General features: G+C 51.9%; 1 long non-coding RNA gene across 1 annotated transcript; it reads right to left on the bottom strand.

The window, feature by feature from the left end:
* Positions 1–1,173: 1,173 nt before the first annotated feature.
* Positions 1,174–2,918, bottom strand: LOC137759741 (uncharacterized). The gene is made up of 3 exons (XR_011073137.1): positions 2,845–2,918; positions 1,874–1,930; positions 1,174–1,414 (listed from the first exon to the last, which is right to left on the bottom strand). It is a non-coding gene; the product is annotated as an uncharacterized lncRNA (long non-coding RNA).
* Positions 2,919–19,996: the final 17,078 nt, after the last annotated feature.

The following is a 19,996-nucleotide window of genomic DNA, read 5'->3' as shown; positions in this document are numbered from 1 at the left end:
CTCAGCGCTCTTAGCTACCTTTTCCTTATCTGGAGAGCAAAGATAATAGTAGGATTCTTGTGGGGATGATATGATGATATACATAACACCGTGAGCACGGTGTCTGGTCCAGGAGAGGTGATCAAAATCAAGCACACCTAAGCTGTAGAGTCCTAAGCCATGGTGATGCATTCCTGAAGGAGGCTTAGCTGGTTCTGTCTTCAGTGGCTGGAACGTAATTGTCTCTTGGTCAAGTCCTACCCATTTGCTGGCTGTGGCTAAAGTTGTAATGGAGGGTGTGTTCCAGCAGGTGAGTAACTGCTTAGAGCCGGATGGACACAGTTTGGGGCAGTGCCCACCACCTGACACTGGTCCCACCGAGTATGCAAATGGTGAGGCGGGTATCTCTGTAAACTCTGACTCAAGGCCAAGTGGCAGTTGAAGTAACTAAACCCTCTAAGCCTTGGTTTCTTTGTGAAATGAGGCTAATGTAACAAGGTGAGCAATTTAGTAAAACAAAAAAATTGGTCTTTGGGGTTTGGTTTGGTTTCAGCCCTGTGGGTGTGGGGTAGAAGTGGCATTTGCTAATGCTTTTGCTCTGAATTCCCAAAGGAAGAATAGAGCTTCTTCTTTCCCCTTCCCTGCTTCCCATTCTGGGAAGCAGAGGTCATTTTGGGGTTTCTGAAAGGGTGCACTCTCTCACCTACCCACCCCAACTCCACAAGTAAAGAGCTGTTATGTTTTAGGCCCCTGGGGCGGGGGAGAGGGAGTCATCTGTGTGGTTCCAGAGGGAAGGGGGGATGAGAGTGGCGGCTCCAGTCGAAGAGGGGAGTCGACTGTGCCAGGGGAGACGGGGGCACAGGGGTTGTGGTCTCAGCAAAAGGGGAGGAGTCGCGTCGGGGTGGGCTGGCCACGACTGCCCGCAGGGACAGGGCATGAAGACCCGGGGGCTGCACCAGGACTCGATGGCGCCGCTGCCTCCAGAGACCAAGACGACTGAAGAGCCAGTCTCGGCAGTGCCATGCTGAGGCCCAGAGCTCCACTTCCTTGGACCCCAGGGAGCAGTAAAGGTCCTCGCACACAACCGAAGGGGTTTCCTTCCGAGCCTGGGAGCTAGGAAACGGACGGAAACTGCTAACTGTTGCGCCTGGAGGTCGCGGAGCGGATCCACACCCACTGCCCTGACGCGGCAACCTGGGTCCCGCAGTACCGCTCAGGGCCCGCCGCTCTGTCCTGGCCGCGCCGGGTTCGCGTTCCAGGCTCTGGACGCAGAGGCCCCACGCACGAGGAGGAGCGCGGGGAAAAGAACTTTTACGGCCCACTTCCTGAGGCGCTGCCGGCAGGAACTACTTGTTCATAATCAAGAAATTCTGGCTTCGGGGCCCACATCTGTAGTGGGAACGTTGGCCGGTCAACTCGCATCCTCCGGGCGGCCCTGAACCAGGTGCGGAGGAGAAAAGCATCCTCTGAGTCAGAGAGAGAACGCCGGGGCCACCTTCAGGGGCTCAGCTCACGACAGGGGTGCCTGTCCCTCTACGGGGAAGTCCCCTCCCCCTCACTTCAGTCCGAAGGTGCAGTGACACCTGCCCCTCCAGGGCTCAAGGGCGTGGCCTCCCTCCTCCCAGGAGAGGGGCTTCTGGCAGTTCCTGGGGGCTCAGGCCAGCCCTCCTGCCCTTTTATTCTCAGCGCCTCGGCCATACCGCCGCCCGACTCTGGAGCTCTCTCAGCCCTTCCACTTTAGTACTAGGTGTGCTGTGGTGTGAGGAGGGGCCTCTCACAGCTCCCCAGCCGCTAACCTCCCCCATTCAGGTCCCAGTGTGCCCCAAGGTGTCCCAGAAGAAAAGTGAACTCTGTCTCAGAAACACTGAAAAACCACCAAAGGACGTGAACTCACCTTCATCATTTGGGAAACAGGCATAGTTCTGTTTGTTCCGAAACACGCTTTTCACCACTGGGAACGGAGAACAGAGAAGAGTTCTGAGAATCACGTTAGGAGAGGAGCCCCGCTCTTCCCACTTGCCTCGGGCAGGGAGGGCCAGGACCCCAAGCCCCTTCCCGCAGTCGCACCCTGCTGAGGGCTTCAAGCATCTTCCCATTACCCCATGACTCACAGATCCCACATGTGAAAGAGACCCTGAAAGAGATCTCCCTTTTGACAAATGAAGAAACTGAAGAACAGAGAGGTTATGGGCTTTGCACACAGCAAGTTAGTGGCAGAGCCAGGATGGTTCCTCTGCGCCTGGGCCAGTGTGCTTGTGCTACAGGCTCTGGCACGGTGATTCTCAGCTCCTGCAGCCTATTAGAATCACCTGGGGCGCTCTAACCCGCCCCCTACCACTGCCCAGGCCCCGCCAATTAAATCAATTAAATCGGACCCTCGGGACTTCCCTGGTGGCGCAGTGGTTGAGAATCTGCCTGCCAATGCAGGGGACACGGGTTCGATCCCTGGTCCGGGAAGATCCCACATGCCATGGAGCAACTAAGCCCATGTGCCACTACTACTGAGCATGCGCTCTAGGGCCCATGAGACACAGCTACTGAGGCCCACACACCTAGAGCCCGTGCTCTGCAACAAGAGAGGCCACCACAATGAGAACCCACGCACTGCAGCGAAGGGTGGCCCCCGCTCGCCGCAACTAGAGAAAGCCCACACACTGCAACGAAGACCCAACACAGCCAAAAATAAATAATTTAAAAAAAAAAAAATCGGACCCTCTGGGGGCAGCCGCTGGGGGCTTGGCAGTTGTAAAAGTTCCCCTAGTGATTCCCTGTGCATCCGGAGTGGAGACCCCTCTAGATTCAGGCATGGGGCTTCCACCCTAGCTCCAGATTGTGTGGCTGTGTGATCTTAAGAAAGTCACTTACCTTTCCGAGTCCCATTTGCAAACTGCTATGGAATGATGCCCATCTTCCTGATTAAGAGCAAACAGAAGGCTCAGGACACTGGAGCGCCCCTGGAGACCAAAGAACAGGCATCATGAGATGTGATGGAATATGGAAAGATTTTTATAAGCTTGGTGGACTGTGGTTATTAGATTCTAAAGAATGGTTTTCTGGGGAAGGAAATCCAAGAAAGAGGGGATGTATGTATACGTAGAGCTGATTCACTTTGCTGTACAGGAGAAACTAACACAACACTGTAAAGCAACTATACTCCAATAAAAATTAATTATAAAAAATGATTTTCTGTTTCTACAAGGAATCTGAAAAAACAGGTGATGGCCATTCTTTACTAGAAGCCTATCTGGAATAAGCCTGCCCCTACAGAAACCACTTTTGAGCAGTGAGGCCACAGCACCGTGGCAGGCACACAGTAGGTCCTCAGTGAATGCTGGCTTAGTGAATGGAGATGGGGTGGGAGGCCAGTGTCTTTGAATGCACACTGCTATGTTAAAAAGCCTGTCAGAATAGCCCTCAGCCTCCTTTGGAGGGCCCCTGGGTCCAGGCCAGGTTGGTGAGCACAGCTGTGCCCGCAGAAGTGCAGCCTTGCGGGCTCTTGGGGCCTGCCACACCCTGCGGGACAGGGAAGCACTCCCAATGTGCCGGGAGAGCCAAGGCAGCCCTGGCTTTGTGGTTCAGAGAAGGTCAGAAGGATCATTTTCTTCAGAAAAAATATTCATTAAAGCAGGTCTTTCCCTCTTAGCAAAAAAAAAAAAAAAAAAACAACAAACAAACAAGTAATTTCCTCTAGCAGTCTTAGCCAACATTTTTTGGCAAATCATCACTGGACAGGGAGACCTGAGGGGCATGAGTGATCACTGTGGCAAAGGGTCAACTGAAGAACAAAACAGCAGGCAATAGGGAGCCACGGTGGGTTCTTGAGTAGGGGAGGGGCCTGGTAAACCCAGGGCTAGAGGGCGGATGGGAGAGGGTGGTAGAGCAGAACCTCAGCAAGCCACTAGGGCCTTGGCTCCCTAATTGTAGGAAATCGCTGAGTCCTGTCATCACTTGGGCCACCTGCCCCTCTGACAGCTCCAAACTTCCACCCCGAGACCCCCTCCCCCCCAGTCCAAATGCTTTGCTGTATGGTTTGTCTTACAGACAAGTTGCTGAGCATAAGACAGTGTGTGCCCAGCCAGCCACGGGCCATCCCATTTCTTTTGTGCCAAGCCTTGGGGCCAGAGGACCTCCTCATCTTGGAAGATCCTGTGAATAGTGGCAGTTGTCATCTTTCTAGGAAACCTGTGGTAATGATAATAATAATGATAATCATAACTGCCACTTACAGAGAATATCCATGTGATGCTGAATCCATCCAGGTCCTCACCCTGACCTCACCTTGGTCACTCTTCCCTTGTTCACTCTTCCCCAGGGCCCTGGCCTGATGCTGTTCTTGAACTTGAGAGGCAGGTTCCTACCTCAGGACATTTGTACTTGCTGTTCCAGATCCCTGGGATGCTCTTCCCCTCAGTGTCCTCAGGGCTCCCTCCCTGACTTCATTCAGGTCCCTGATGAAATATCACCTTCTCTCTAACACAGCTCCCACCCACCCTCTCTCCTTCTTGATTTTTTTTCACCTACCACTCCTGACATATATGTTTCTTCGCCCGTTTGGCTCCAGCCACCTCACCCTTGTTTATGAGCTGCTGGGAACAGGGACTTGATTTTGTCACCACTTCTTTCCCAGAGCTTATTGCTGGCTGGACCGTCACAGGCATGTAGAGGACCTCTGTGGAGTAAACAATAGCAGGGCAGGCACATGAGAGTCACCCAGTCCTACATCAGTAAACAGACCTCAGTAAACACCAACCCTCTGAAACCCAGAGGCGGAGGTGGTGACCTTAAGGGTCCTTGCAGCTCCAGGACTCATGGCTCAGTGGGGTGAGAATACAGTGGGAGTCTGTACAGCCCTCTGGATCTTTGCACGGCGGCTCCTTTCTTTAGGACAGAGGCCCTGGCACCTCCCCAGCATGGGAAACGCCTTATTCCCATGGTTACGAGGGCCTCCTGTCTCTCCCCACCTGCCACTGGAGACCAGCAGGTCCTGGCCACCTGTGTCCACCTGCCAGCCCCTCTCAGCGCACCGCCTGCATTATTTCCTCTCTGGCACTTTTCTCTATTTGCAATCACCTCTCTTCTGTATTTGTTTACTTGTTTAGAGTCTGTCTTTCCATCTAGAGCAGAGCTGTTCCTCAGAAATATAATACAAGCTACGAACATGAGCCACATAAGTGATTTTACATGTTTCAATAGCCACATTAAAAAAAGAAGAAATAGGAAATACTATTTTTAAAAACATTTTTTCTGTAACCCAATATATCTAAAAGATACATAATCACGACATGCGATCCATATAAAGTACAGGATGTTTTACATTCCTTTTTTCTCACTAAAAGTCTTGGAAATTCCGTGTGTTTTTTACGCTCACAGCACATCTCATTTCAGATTTAGCCACACTTCCGACGCTCAGTGACACACCTAGGGGGTAGGGACCTGGGCTCTCCTGCTTGCACTGGGTCCCCGAGCCCAGAGAGGAGCACTCAGGAGGCAGAGCAGGTGTTCAGAATATTCCTACCAACGAGGGAAAGTAAGTGTCGGTGCGTGGGTTAATCCCTGGGTATCCTTGGAGCAGGGGCCGGTGGAGCAGATGCGTGTATATGTGTGTGTGAGTGAGTGTACCTGTGCGCAAGAGAGTTTGGGTCTCTGGAATCAGACCAACCTTGGGTCAATCCTTCCTCTGGCACTTCCTTGGGCCTTGGTTTTTATTTTTTCTGTGAAAGTGAGGACAGAGGTAGGTACCTTCTTACCACATAGTCTAGTTGAGAGGATTAAATAGATAAATAGATAGTGCATGTAAAAGCATAGGACACTGGCCGGGTAAATAGAAACTTCCTTTTCTCCCTCCCTCCCGCCCTTCCTTCCTTCCCAGCTCACAGGGCTGTTGTGAAAATCAAATGAGACAATGCCGTGATAGAGCACAGAAAACTACAGCCCTGTGTGACGGCTGCATCACTCGCTCATTCAGTGGTTGCCTCGTGGACAGAGGGCCCATCGCATGCTGGCCCCGTGGGCACAGTTCACGCTGAATCTGCAGCCCCTAGCGTGGTGACTATGCTGACTTAACAGGTGTTCAGTGTAAATGTTTACTGAGAGAATGGGTGGGTGGGTTCTGGGGAGGTTGTAGCCTCTGCAGCTGTCAGTGCTTCCGGAAGCCACAGGAAGGCTCCACCTGTGGGAGAACCTGGGCGGGGAGGGGGGATGGGGAGGGGTGGGTGGAGGGGAGGAGGAGGGGAGGGGGAAGGGGAGGGGGAAGGGGAGGGGAGGGGAGGGGGGGAGGGGGAAGGGGAGGGGGAGGCCCCCCCCACGAGGCTGCACCGTTCTGGAGCCCAGGCCTGTGAGCTCCCTCCCACCTGTGTCCCCAGACCCGGGCAGCGGTTTGGTGAGGGCACAATCCGCAGGGCTGCTCACCCTTCCCTCTCAAAGCGGGGTGGGCTCTTCTGAGGGCAGATCCCATCCTCCATTCTCGAAACATTTCTGCGCGAATAGACGCCTCAGGCGTCGGCTGTTTGTCTTTGGAAATGAGTAAAAGGCATCGCCCAGATTTGTTTCTAAAATGGGCCTGGAAAATGTTCAGGGAAAGATTTATTTTTGCAACCGGGCTTCTGCCAGGCACAGATTGTATATCTTCTGTGAAAACGTCCTGGCTGATGAGAGGAGAGAGCCGAGAAGCAAGGCTGGTGTTGAGGTCCACGGCCGTGTCTGGACAGGGCTGGGCGCCCGGCCCACGGAGGCCGGTTCGGGCTGCACAGGGCTTGGCCTGAGCACTTCCCTCCCATAGAGGAGACCCCTCTCACTGCAGGGAATGGGGCCACCCCGCTGCACCCACAGCTGCCCGGACAGCTCTTGTGCAACGTCCAGTGGAGACCGGATCGCGGGGCACGTGATCCCATTTCACACGCACCAGGAGAGCCTCTGTGTCAGGAGCCCGCGGGCCCCGGCGTCTGAGGCCGAGCTCCGGGATGCGCACCGTCTCCCGCGGGAGCGGGCCGCTAGGTCCGCACGAGGCTCTTCCGCGGTAGGAGGGAGCCAGACGCAGAATAGAAGGCGGTACCTCAGGGGCCTCGAACCCTCAAGGGCTCCATCAACAACCACGAGGGCGGCCAAACTGAGTTCCCTCACCTCCTAGTAGCTCATGATAAAAACTACCAGGTATCGGGGAGGCCCGGGGAGAGCAGCCAGCAGGGCGCCCACCCCACCCTGCCCTCCCCTGGGCCCCGGCCTCCTCCTCAGCTCTTCCCGGTACCTGGCTACGGGGGTGCATACGCTTTGCCCAGGTTCTTGCCCACAATTGGGGAGCCCCACGTGTGTGCCTTTGGCCGGTGGCTTCTCCTCTGTTCTTCAAGATCTGGACCCCGTAATCCATGGACCCTTGGGCTTCACAGGGACTGTAGCCGCTTCCCACTGTCCCCCCCACCGGCTGTCCTCGCTGTCCGTGGGCAGCCCCAATAACCTCTGCCTCCCTGCCTTCCTCCCAACCACGTGTGTCCTCCTTGGGTTTCCACACACAGTCCTGCTTCCCACCCACCCTGCACTCTGGGAAGGCAGCGAGGGGGGTCTGTAAGCTGTTTTCAAGATTTCAAAAAGCCCAGAAGAAATCATACATTTACCTCAATGAGGTTCCCAGACTAAATAAAACATTACGTTTATTTGCTTTGGGCTGGAGTCATATCAACTCCGTGTGGTAACAGTGGTTATCTTGACTGATCAGAAACACTGATTGGCAGCAATATGTCTTTGATGAATAAAACTCAAAGGACAAATTATTATTCAATAAATGTAGTTTGTTGGGTAGATAAAAGCTTTCGAAACATGGAATCCCTTGAGGAAAGAACTAGAAAGGATCTTTCGTGGTGAAAGGCGTGGGGACCTCTGATCTACACGAATGTCATACTTTCATTAAAGCACAGCACACACATTTTCCCATAGGCCTTTGATGCCAGATTTCTCATTAGCGAATGTGACTTTACAGCATTTCTACAAATAATACATTGTTCATGCCAGCTTTTCCCAAAGTGTGGTTCACCAAACCCTGCTAACAGGTGTTCCTTGGGAGTTCATAGGAAAGGGTCCATGATCAAAAAGGTTTTGGGAAAAACGAGCTAAACAATGTTAAACCATTTATTATGGAATTTTTCAGAGCTCTCAATAGGTGACACGAATTGAGAATCTCCACAAGGGACACAGTGTGCGCCATTCCTGGCAGTTGGTCAGGGATCCATTTTTTTTTGACGCACATTCTCAAGTAAGTGTTCCACAGAGCACACTTTGGAACCCATGAGTTTATGATGACAAAGATGACCCAAGAGCCCCGTGACAGCCATAAGGGTGGACAAAAATAAAGAGGAGAAAGATGGATGAAGAGACAGTGGAGGGTAGAAGGTGGGGAGCCAGCGCCAGAGCGGGAGGGATGGACATACCAGCAATGGCAGCACTTCTGGAATCATCTCTCTGCTCTCTCCCTGCTCCCTCTGCAGAATGGAGATGGAAGACAGGTACGAAACAGGGGTGGCTGACAGGCCGTGTTATCCCAGGGCCCTGGATTCAGAGGAATAGCTCAAGTGACTTGGGGAATTTTGCTTAATTGCTTAATTTGATTTCCAGCCCTCATCGTGTTTTCTCCTGTGAAAGTAGCAGGAAGCAGGGAGTTTATGAGAAGTGTGTCAACAGCCTTCAGTGAAACCCACTTAATAGGATCCTACCTGACTCCTCATCTCTGCAGGCCCTCCGAGTTCCCTCTTCCTTCCTCCGGGGCCACCCCAGCACCTACGTGTAGACCCACACAAAGCCGCCTCTAGGCTTGCCCCAGAACAAATGACATGATTCTCAGTGTGCAGTTACAGTGTGGCTCTGAGACATGTCCAGATGCAACATGAAAATTAGGTGACATCCAGACGTTTTCCCAAATGTGAAGACTCTAGAAGAACTCAGAGAAGGCCAGTATGGAAAAGGAGAAGTGGTCTTGTGAAGACTTCTCCAGGAAAATGCACAGACATGTGGCTAAATCTGCTTTCTGCATCTCCTTTGCAAAGAGAGCAAATGGAACACCTAATCAGGAGAGAGGAGACAGTGCCTTGCAGGCAGCTGAGTGGGGAAGGAAGAGGGAGAGAAGGAAAAAGGAAAAGGATGCACTTTTAGCTCCTATAATATGCCAGGTCCTTTCACCCATGTTCTTTTATCTCATCCTCAGAGATTCCCAGTGAAGTAGATTTATTACCTCCATTTTACAAATGAGAAAACCAAGGCTCGGTAAGATCCATGGATAATTAATTAATGATCTGTAGCCCAAAGTCCCACAAGCTCCCCCTATGCTCTGCTGCCTCTAGGAATTCAGGAGACCTGACTTGGTTTAAGGAAAGTGATTGCCCAGTCAAGAATTCAAAAAGAAGACTCTGGAAGACACAGCTGAGAAACTGTGAGGAGGGCAGTTTCAGGAGGAAGCCGAGAGGTTCATCCCTGTTTCTTGCCTCACCCCAGTGTCAGGGGCAGAGAGTGTGAGGCAGTGACAAACCAGCAAGAAACCCAGGCTGACCCCTAAGGAGCTGGCCAGAGAAGAGACCACTGGCCATCTGGGCTGTGATGCTTGAACCAGCACAGGCTCAACAGCAAGAACATGGTGGATGAATTCCTAAACCTGTGATTGGAAATGATTGAAAAGCTTCATCAGAATCTAGAAATGATTTCCATTTGTGCTTTCTGATTGTGTGGAACTTTGAACTTCGCATGGAAATTTCAAATCTCTTTTCTCTTTTTACTCATGTTAACAGTCCTGGGAGGTAAGGGGTGGATAAGCAAGTTATTAGTGTTTCCACTTGACAGATAAGGAAAGTAGGGCTCAGAGAAGTAGGGGGAAAGGCATCCTTTATGCCTGACAACTGGTGAATGACAATTCATTACTTTTCTACACCTCTTGGTACAGTATAATATCTAATCTAGAAACACCCCTAAGATGAGCCATTCAGTGACTTGAATTGTAGTTAACATCTGTGGGAGAACAAGCACCAGAACTTGAGTTTCCTGGCACCAAGAGTCAGAGTACCCCTTCCTGCCATCCCATTTCTAGATTCAACATAAGAAGTCACCTTCCTGGGCTTCCCTGGTGGCACAGTGGTTGAGAATCTGCCTGCCAATGCAGGAGACACGGGTTCGAGCCCTGGGCTGGGAAGATCCCACATGCCGCGGAGCAGCTGGGCCCGTGAGCCACAACTACTGAGCCTGCGCGTCTGGAGCCTGTGCTCTGCAACAAGAGAGGCCGCGATAGTGAGAGGCCCGTGCACCGCGATGAAGAGTGGCCTGCACTTGCCACAACTAGAGAAAGCCCTCGCACAGAAACGAAGACCCAACACAGCCAAAAAATAAATAAATTAAATAAATAAATAAACAAATAAATAAATAAAATTAAAAAAAAAAAAGTCACCTTCCACAGATTTCCAAGGCTTTACACTCCAAAATGGCATCCAGTCTCTGGAAATACTTTCCGGTGTACTGAGAGATGGTCACCAAAAGTCACACTGACCAGGGTATGGTGACTTCATGCCCAAGCTATCTGCAACCCAGGAGGTGTCTGGAATTTACCCGGCGGTCTTCTGGAACCACAAGCAGATGACCGTTTAGTAAATCAGCCACCAGCGTTAATGGGAAATTTAACACCAGTGCTTCTTCGCAGTGACCTCATTTGTTGAGTCAGACTTAATTCTATCACAATCCTCTGAGCTCAAGGATCCAAGTCACTGGATGGTGTGCTTCTGAGGCATTCTCAGACTGGGTACTACACTTGATCGCCTTAAGGGACGGGGAAAAAATTCTATCATTCAACAGTTGCTGGGTTTCAGTGACATATCCGTTTGGCTGCCCTGCCCCCCGCCTTTTTTTTTTTTTTTTTTTTACACAGTGAATTCAGCCAGGTACTTTGGAATGCAGACATTAATTCATCATTAATTATCAGATAATGTTGTCATCAAATGTTGGTAAGGTTGAGTGATGCTGAAATATTATTCTGAGAAGAGCATTCTAAAATCTCTGCTAGGGACGAGCAGCCAGTTTAGGGCAGTTAAACTTAGGGGCGCTGTGCTTTCTGCTTGTTATTGACATGGCTTCCATGCTGCGGGAATAGAAATGGGCTGATTATAAAATTCATTATTATGTTCCCCTGGTGACAGAGACAATGGGCATTTTAAGACAGGAGAATAGAGAGTTTTAGAGTTATCAAGTCACTGGTTAAGATAAGAAAAAGAAACAAGAAGGTCAGTTAAAATAAATAAGCCCTTTGGAGCCCACATCAGGCAAACAATTCTTTTTAATTAAGGAAGAAATTTAAAGCACGACAGAAGAGAAAGGGGGCTTAAAGACAATTTCTGTCAGTGTGAGGTATTTTCAGGAAAGAATTAGGGCAACTAAGGATTATTATTTTCTTAAGCTTTTGATTGAAATCTCAGACTTTTATCCGTTCCGCAGTTAGAAAATCAAGAGACAAATGGCTCAACCTCCAGAGGGGGAACCAAAGGCCGGAAATCACCTGGAGCTGTTGAAATTCTTGGGGCAAAGTCAGTGGGAAGGAGGGAGCTGCTCAGCCAACACACTGAGTAATCCTACTTCCTCCTCCTTAGCGTCATGTCTTGGCCACATGGCACATCAGATAATTGTTTTTTTGGCCTTGCCACGTGTCTTGTGGATCTTAATTCCTGGATCAGGGATTGAACCCAGGCCCTTGGCAGTGAAAGCGCCGAGTCCTGACCACTGGACCGCCAGGGAATTCCCAACATCAAATAACTTTTGACTCTGCACTTTCCCTCTAGAATTTTCTCCATCAAGGTTGCCCTCTCCCAGGGGGTTAACTCAAGCCTTCACCCCTGCAGGCATGAGTTTCGGGGACCGCTGTCTAAGGGACAGGGCTCTCGTCTCTCTGGCAGCAGAGTGAATTCCTCAGAGCAAAGACCATTCTTTGTCTTTACCAACAAACCCGCACATAGAGGGTGCCAGTCTCAGCTCTTGAACCATACAGGTAGTTTAGCTCCCTGCCAGGTAAAAAGACCTCACTAAAGTCTCCAGCATTAAAAAAAATGAAAAAACTTTTTCTATTTTACCATTGGGAAAAAAATCTCTTGGCTGTGTAGGAGTGCTCTCTTAAGCCCCTACCATGGAGTGTTGCACACCACTGAAAAGAATAAGATCTCTATCTGCTCAAGCAGAGGGATTTTCTTGGTGTATTTATTGTTCAGGGAGCAAAACAAGTGGCAGAGAATTGTACACTGTGTGAGGCAACTTTTGTAAAACAAACAGTGACAGAAAAGGAATGACACCCTTTACGTGTGAATTTGTTTGAATGCACAAGGAGAAAAGGGCAAGTTTTTAATAACTGTTACCTTGGGTTACAGGCATAGGTAAAGGGACCGAGAGACGTAAGAAAACACGTTTTGGGGAAAGCGCTTATAAACAAAGACAAGAAATGCGCGTATTAGGGTAGTCATTACAGGTGTTCATACAGGGGTTAAAACGAAAAACAAAAACAACTTGGAGTTCAACCCTGGAGTTTCATTTTAGCAGATGCAAACCACTCTATATAAGATAAACAACAAGGTCCCACTGTAGAGCACGGGGAGCTATAGTCAGTATCCTCTGATAAACCGTAATGGAGAAGAATATGAAAAAGAGTGCATATATAGATGTATAACTGAGTCACTCTGCTGTACACCAGAAACTAACACAGCATTGTAAATCCAACTTTACTTCAATTAAAAAAAATAAAAAAGACAAAAGAGAGTCACTGTGGTACAACCACACATTGCAATTCCTCCTGCGCATAGATGAAGACAGAGAGAAGTTGGGGTAGAGCCCTCCAGGTGGTGGTGGTGAGACAGATTTCCCCCTCCTCCCCCTGCTCCTCTCCCTTCCCCCCAGCCCTCCTTCTGCACTTCCTCCCCTCCCTCACCTCCTCCAGGAAACTGGGCCGGGCTGTGGTATGGCTTGCTCTTTGCCCAGGGTCTGTCACACCACCAGAGAGCCGGTGAGCCTCCAGAGAGGACAGGTCTGGGTCTTCCTCCTGCTTCTATCCCCCCCAGGATCTGGCGAGATAAGTGACTTACCCAAGGTCACAAAACCTCCCACCCACCAAAACAGGCCCAGCCCCCAGTTCCCCCAACTCCAAGTGTGTTCTTTCTCTCCTGCATCAAGTGGCTGGAGGAAACGAATGTGGACAGATTTTGGGGCTGCTCTGACATGCCTGCCCAGGGAATCCAAGTGAGCTGAGGGCCGGGTCGGTCTGTCTGATACAAGGGAAGGCACCCACCAGCTCCCATCATCCCGGGGGAGCCGGTTACAGGCAGCTCACTGCGTCAGCGAGTCTTCACTTTCCTGCCCGAAGGTTCCCCCTGATCTGGAGGCAGGTAAAAGCCCCGCTGGCACCCGCTGTCGGCCTGGGGATCACTTTTAGTGCCCGTACTCTTGCCAAATGTGCTGTTTTCTGCCTTTACCATATGCTGGGCCGCCTGGGACCGGCGCCTAGGCTCTGTGGGCCTGGGTGCTCCCTGCCTCTGGGCCTCCCTCGCATCCCCACCTCCAAGCACCCCTCTGGCCCACCCTGGCCTCTGCGGGCGAGCGCTCCAAGGGGCTGCGGGGGCCCAGCGGAAGCACAGCCCCCAGGCCCACGCAGGCACGGGGTGCCGGGAGATGCCGGCCGGGTCTGGGGTGGGGGCCTGTGCCCGCATCCGATCCCTGCCCCCCAACACCCCATCGTTGCCCATGTTCTCATCTCAGAATGTCACCGTTTCTGTCTGCTTGCATAAGCCAGGAACTCGGGGCTCCACCTTAATACCTCCTTCTCCTTCATCTCCAGGGGAACTAATTGCCGAATCCTGTCCATTTCGTCTCCTAAACATCCCTGGAGCTCATCCCTGCCCAACGTGCTCTCCTCTCCTGGCTGGACCACTGCCGGGCCTCCTCCTGGGCTCCTTCTTCCCTTTTGCCTCCCTCCAGACTAACTGAATGGGGATGTCTGGAGGTGAGGCCAGGGTATGGGTCCTTCTCAAACTTCTCCGTGCTTCTTACACATCTGGGGCTACAAATCACCACTCCAGGCCACTCTGCACAGCAGCCAAGATAACTGTTCTGAAACACCTATTTGATCTCTCACTCCCCTCTTTACAACCCCTCACAGGCTTCCCAGATGGCTCCTCTGAGCAAGACAACACTCCCTCCACAGCCCACGCAGCCAGGCTCACCACTGCCACCCCCGATGTCTCTGGAAGTCCTCCCCGCACCCTGGACTTCCTCCAGCCCTTCTCATCCTCCACACTCCCTTTGGCCAGAGTCAGCACATGGTCTTCCCCTCCTGGGAGCCTCTCCTTCCGCATCCCACTCTCACAAGCTCTCGGGGAACTCTTCTCTCTTCCTTCTTCACACTTCTCTGTTTGCAGTTATACATTCCTAAGCATGATTGTTTGATTAATGTCTCACTTTCCCCACCATGAAGGCAGAACTATGTCCGAATTTGTCATTGTCACAGCACACGCTAATCATTCAGGAATGTTTGGTGGATTGAATGACTAGATAATTACAACACGCATTCAGGTGAAGGCAGTGATGGTGGATACACAACTGGGAAGATCACAACCCCAAACTGAAGGAGGAGGCATCTTATTGAGAGATTAAAGGACTCACTGGACTTCTTCTGGCCAGGGCACTGGGGCAGGAGGAGGCGTGCTCTGCGTAGCAGGTGCGAACAAGGCTGTGGAACAGGTAGTCCACAGGAAGTAGCAAATGGGAGATAAGTCTGGAGAGATGAGCTGTGACCAGATCACACAGAGCCTTGAGCTCCAGGCTGAGGGGTGTGGGCTTGATGCTGTGGGCCACGGGGAATCCTTGAACACTAAGTTTAGCGTGGAGAGGCCCTCACTAGTATTTCCAGCACGAGGGCAGTATACAAGCATGTCACCGCGGGAAGGGATCTGAGCTCATTCAAGCCCAGCCCTTTCATTTAGGAGGTGAGAAAGTTGAGGCCCAGAGAGGGAAAGTGATTTCCTCAAGGGTACACAGCTGACTCCCAGTGCAGTGCTTTTTCAAAAAGAAAAGAAGGATCATCTCAATTACATCAGTCTAATTTCAGCCCCTTACTAATTTTTTACATTGCTTCCACTGATCAACCTCCTTCTCTTTGCCAATTATTAGACAATATATTTGTTCATAAAAGTATTCCTCCTGGCTAGGGACTTCCCTGGTGGCGCAGTGGTTAAGAATATGCTTGCCAATGCAGGGGATGCAGGTTCGATCCCTGGTCGAGGAAGATCCCACATGCCGTGGAGCAACTAAGCCCGTGCACCACAACTACTGAGCCTGTGCTCTAGAACCCGCGAGCCACAACTAATGAAGCCTATGCGCCTAGAGCCTGTGCTTTGCAACAAGAAAAGCCACTGCAATGAGAAGCTCGCGCACCGCAACGAAGAGTAGCCTCCGCTCAACGAAGAGTAGCCTCCGCTCACTGCAACTAGAGAAAGCCTGAGCACAGCAACGAAGAGCCAACGCACCCAAAAATAAATAAATAAATAAATGTATTAAAAAAAAAAAAAAAGTATTCCTCCTGGCTCCTGCTCTGTTGGCCATAGCTGCTTAGACGGCCTGGCTTCTGGGACTAACTCTGCCACTTACATACAGTGGTGCCTTGGGTCATTCCCTCCCCTCTTGTGGACCTTTAGTTTCTAGCTTGCACTGTTAACTGCAGACTTCCCAGAGAGAGTCAATATAGGGAAAGTCCTCTGCTAGGCCAGTCATAATGGAGATGAAAGTTCAGAGGCCCTGTGGCACCCTCAAGCTATAACTTTGTCCAGCAGCTAGGCCCAGAAATGGCCATGAAGACACTTTCGAAGACCTGACAATAACTCCCTGGTGAGCCTAGCTGGGCCTTTCTAACATTATTTTTATCACCTGCCCTCAGATGTTTTGAAGAGGCACATGGAGGTGTCAGGCATCGGCGAGAACTCTGTGTGTAGGATAAGGCTGTGAGGGAGCTGCCGGTGAGCCCTGAGCCTACACAAGGATCTAAAAAGGAAGAGAAAAAGTACACAAACTGCAGCTGGTCATCATCCCTCTTCTAAACCCTATTACATCATATCTCCCCAAGGACTGACTCTGTTCCTCCTTAAAGAACTTGTGAAGCATTCTTTTTTTTCTAAAAACAGTTCCTTCTACAAATGAAGGAATCCCCATGGCAACGATTTTATGTCATTGGAGCCCTAAGAGGGAAGTAGAGTGGGAGCTCTTTGCCTCTGCCTAGGATCTGAGGCCTCTCGTTTACATGAGTCTGAGAGACAAAGAAATTGGCCTAACCTTCAGCCTTCGGCTGAGGTAGAAGCTCAGAGGAGTCTCCGAAAGAAAACAATAAGCAGGGCTATCAGAGCGAGCGCCAGATCCACAAGCATCTGAGGAAGACGCGGGGAGCGCAGAGGAGGGCGTGCTGTTCTGCAGTCTGCAGGGGGAGAGCCCGGACCATCTGCTATCCTCGGGGGTGGCTGGGCGGGGGCTGCCGCCCTGGCCTCTTCCCAAGCTGTGCTGGGGAGACCGCCTTCCCTTCTCCTTCCTCCTCCCCACACCCCACCCCTTTTTTTCCCTGTGTCAGGAAGAATCCCCTTCCCTCTCGACAGAATGGGTAAAGAATGAAAAGAACCACCTCTGGGCGGACTTGGCCTGTAACACTCCTTTGACAGAGAAGAAGCGGGGCCAGGTGCCCTGCTTCGGGCCAGCAGGGACATGTGGGCGATGCTCGCCCAGCAGGGCACGGAGCACGTGTGGGCGGTCCCGCCGCAGTGGGGACTGCCTGGAAGCGTCCAGCTCGCTGCAGGGTAGTCTCCCTCTTTCCCATACCGCCATGGCTGCTCCCCTCATCCTTCCCGTCCACAGGGCGTTCTGCTGGAATGACTCGGACCCACGACAGCTGCAGGGACTCCTACGGGGCCCCTATCCTTGTGTAGGCTCAGGGCTCACCGGCAGCTCCCTTGGAGCCTCATTCTACACACACAGTTCTCGCCGATGCCTGACACCTCCGTGTGCCTCTTCAAAGCATCTGAGGGCAAGTGGCCAAGGTGGGGTTCACCTCCTGACTCAGGGGCCGTCAGCACCTCCACCCAGCCCCAGGCCCACCCTGGACCTCCAAGGCACAGAGAGACCAAAGGCCTGGGGAGCAGAAGGGCTGAGTCTCACCCAGCTGGAGACCACGGTGCTTTCTCCATTGGCTGGGGGACCTCTCCTGCCTCCTGAGCCCTGGGGTGCTTCTGTCTCTGTCCCTTTCTCTCCTGTTTGGCTCAGAGCCTTAATCTCCACACCACCCACCTCAGTGTCCCATTCAGGCCCGCCCTACTTACCATGTCCAGGACTCCGGAACTTTCCCCTCACCTGGGAACTGTCACCCGCCTTCGCTTTACAGCTTCGCATTAGGAACAGTGAAACAAGATGACCTGGTGACAGGTTGTTTGGGCCATGGGCCTCCCTGGCCCCCTCCTGCAGGCTTCCCGGTCACCGCATGAGGGGTCACCGCCTGCCACCTTAGCCAGTGCCAGCTGCTTCTCTCTCCCTCAGGACAGAGCCTCACCCACGGCCAGGTGGTCTACCTGGGGGGCTGGCTTTGCCCACCCTGAGGTCTCTGGGGAGGGGAGGAAGGGGAGTAGGAGGGAGGGGAAACGTGACCATCCCCAAGAGAGGAGCCCCCGGCAGCAGACCCTAGGCATTCTGGGTCAGTGGCCCTGCCCAGGCATGCACGCAGACGGTCAGGTGGGTTCGGCTTCTTTCCAGTTCTTCTAAATGCGAATCACGTGTGCTTGGGCTTCGGCGTCCATTCCTGCGTTTGCTCCTCGTGGCCCACAGCGTCCACTGCTCACCATCCTAAAGAAAAAGAGAAACGACACACCCTTACTCACCGTTGCCTCCACTTCAGGCTCTAAGGTTGCTGCCCTTCCTCCTCCTGTTATCTGACGTTTCCCCCGCAGGCCCGTGTTTGTTGCCGGGAAAGAGACTGAGAAGACGAGATCCTGTCCTCAAGTCCCAGCAACTATTGCCGGGCAAAGGATAAACCCCTCAGGGAGGGCGTCCAGATGAGACGTGATGTACGCCACCTCTTCCTTCGGCTGGGGCTGCCTTTATTTCTGGGTTGGGGATTTAACAGTAAAGGTTTTCAACTGGTAAATGTCCTTTGGGTGAAGCTTGCCCCAGGTTACGATATAAATAGTTGTTCGTATGTCACCCCAAATCCCATGGAGACGGGACTCTTCCCTCAGGCTGAGCACAGCTCTCTGGCAGTAGAACGCCCCTCCGCCACTAAAAGTGGTTTGAAGGCCCTCTCCCCACCCCCTTCGGAGCACCTTAGGGGCCCCAGCGATTAGCCCCATGCCTGGCACAGAGTGGATTCACAGTAGAACGGACCTGATGGGCCCAGGCAGCTCGAGGGTGAGGAGCAGGGCTGGTCCTAGCGGCACTAGTGGGGCAGATCCCGGCCCTGCCGCTTCCCACCTGGCTTCCCACCTCCCTGAACTTCCTCCTCTGTAGGACAGGACTAGTACTGCCTGCCTCTTGCTCTGAGGAGCACAGACTGTGTATAAAATTAGAACAACAAACGACAAGTTGACAAATCCTTCCCATAAAGGTTTTTCTAGAGAAGCTCTTAGGTATGCAGTTGAAAGGAAGACACGTCCAAGGAAGAGATTCTTCAGTCAACAGACGTTTTTTGAGCACCTCTGTGCTAGATGCTGGGGCACCTAGGGGTGCCTGGGAACAGGGGAACGACGACGGAGGGGCAGGGAAGGAGGTGAGCTGAAATGGGTGGGCACAAGCTGGACAGGCAGGATCCAGAGGGGCCAGATGAGCCGCCAGGGTTGTGGCCGCCCAGCCAGCATCTTTCGCTACCCGGGCACCAGGAAGTCATGGAGAGTAGCATCTTTTCTGCCCTGTGGTGGGGACGGAGTTGGGGCAGAAGGGCCATGCGGAGGACGTGGGTTCAGCCCCTGTGTCTGCCGGAACGGTGGCTCTGACTTCAAGGCAAGGAGGGAAAAGACTTAGAGGGAAAAGGTTCCCCATTAGCCTTGGGAGATAGAAAGGGGACCTGAGCAAAGGGCTGGGGCTGGTTCCCTGGAGCAGAGAGGAGTGAGAGCAGGCAGCAGGCCCAGAAATGTCTCAGTGTGGCCTGAACAAGGCAAGACTGGATTGAGAGCACCCCGGCATGAGCGGGGGACAAGCTTGCAGTGGCGCTGTCAGGCCCAGAAAGGCTGGCTGGCTTTGGACTTGCTGTTGAGCAGAAGCCTCTTCTGGGATGTAAATTCATGCCCTTCCACACAGTGAGCCTGGAGGGCTTTTCCTGCTTCCAGATGAAATGAAGTCATATCTTCGACAATCAAGAACTTTCACATTGATCCTAAGTTCCTTTTTAAAAAGATGCTACAATTCAAATGTCCATCAATGGCTGAATGGATAAATCAAATATGGTATATCCATACCATGGTGTATTACTCAGCCATTAAAAGGAACGAAGTACTGACATATGCTGTGACATGGATGAATCTTGAAAATCTTAGGCTAAGTGAAATAAACCTGACACAAAAGTTCACATACTATATGATTCCATTTATATGAAATGTCCAGAATAGGTAAATCCATAGAGACAGAAAGCAGACTGGTGCTTGCCCAGGGCTGGGGGGAGGGGAAAGGTAGTGACCGCTGAATGGGTAGGGGTTTTCATTTGTGGGGATGAAAACATTTTGAAACTTGGTAAGGGTGGTAGTTGTACAACCCTGTGAATGTAACAAATGCCACTGGATTGTACACTCTAAAGTGGTTCATTTCGTGATTTTACGTTATGTGAAATTTGCCTCCATTTTTAAAAAAATTGCAGATGAAAGAAGAGAAATGAAATGCTGTCACGGATGTTCTGATGCCGTCAGGGCCCACCTCAGGGAGTGACACCTGACTTACTCCCCTCCCTGCCTGCTGGGATGCTGCCATAGACAGGCCTGGGTTGTCAGCCCCTCACAGGGCACCCCCCCATTAC

Source organism: Eschrichtius robustus, chromosome 1, assembly GCF_028021215.1.
Source record: "Eschrichtius robustus isolate mEscRob2 chromosome 1, mEscRob2.pri, whole genome shotgun sequence".
Classification (NCBI taxonomy): Eukaryota; Metazoa; Chordata; class Mammalia; order Artiodactyla; family Eschrichtiidae; genus Eschrichtius; species Eschrichtius robustus.
The sequence above is the reverse complement of the archived record's forward strand: the minus strand, read 5'-3'. Positions and strand labels throughout refer to the sequence as shown.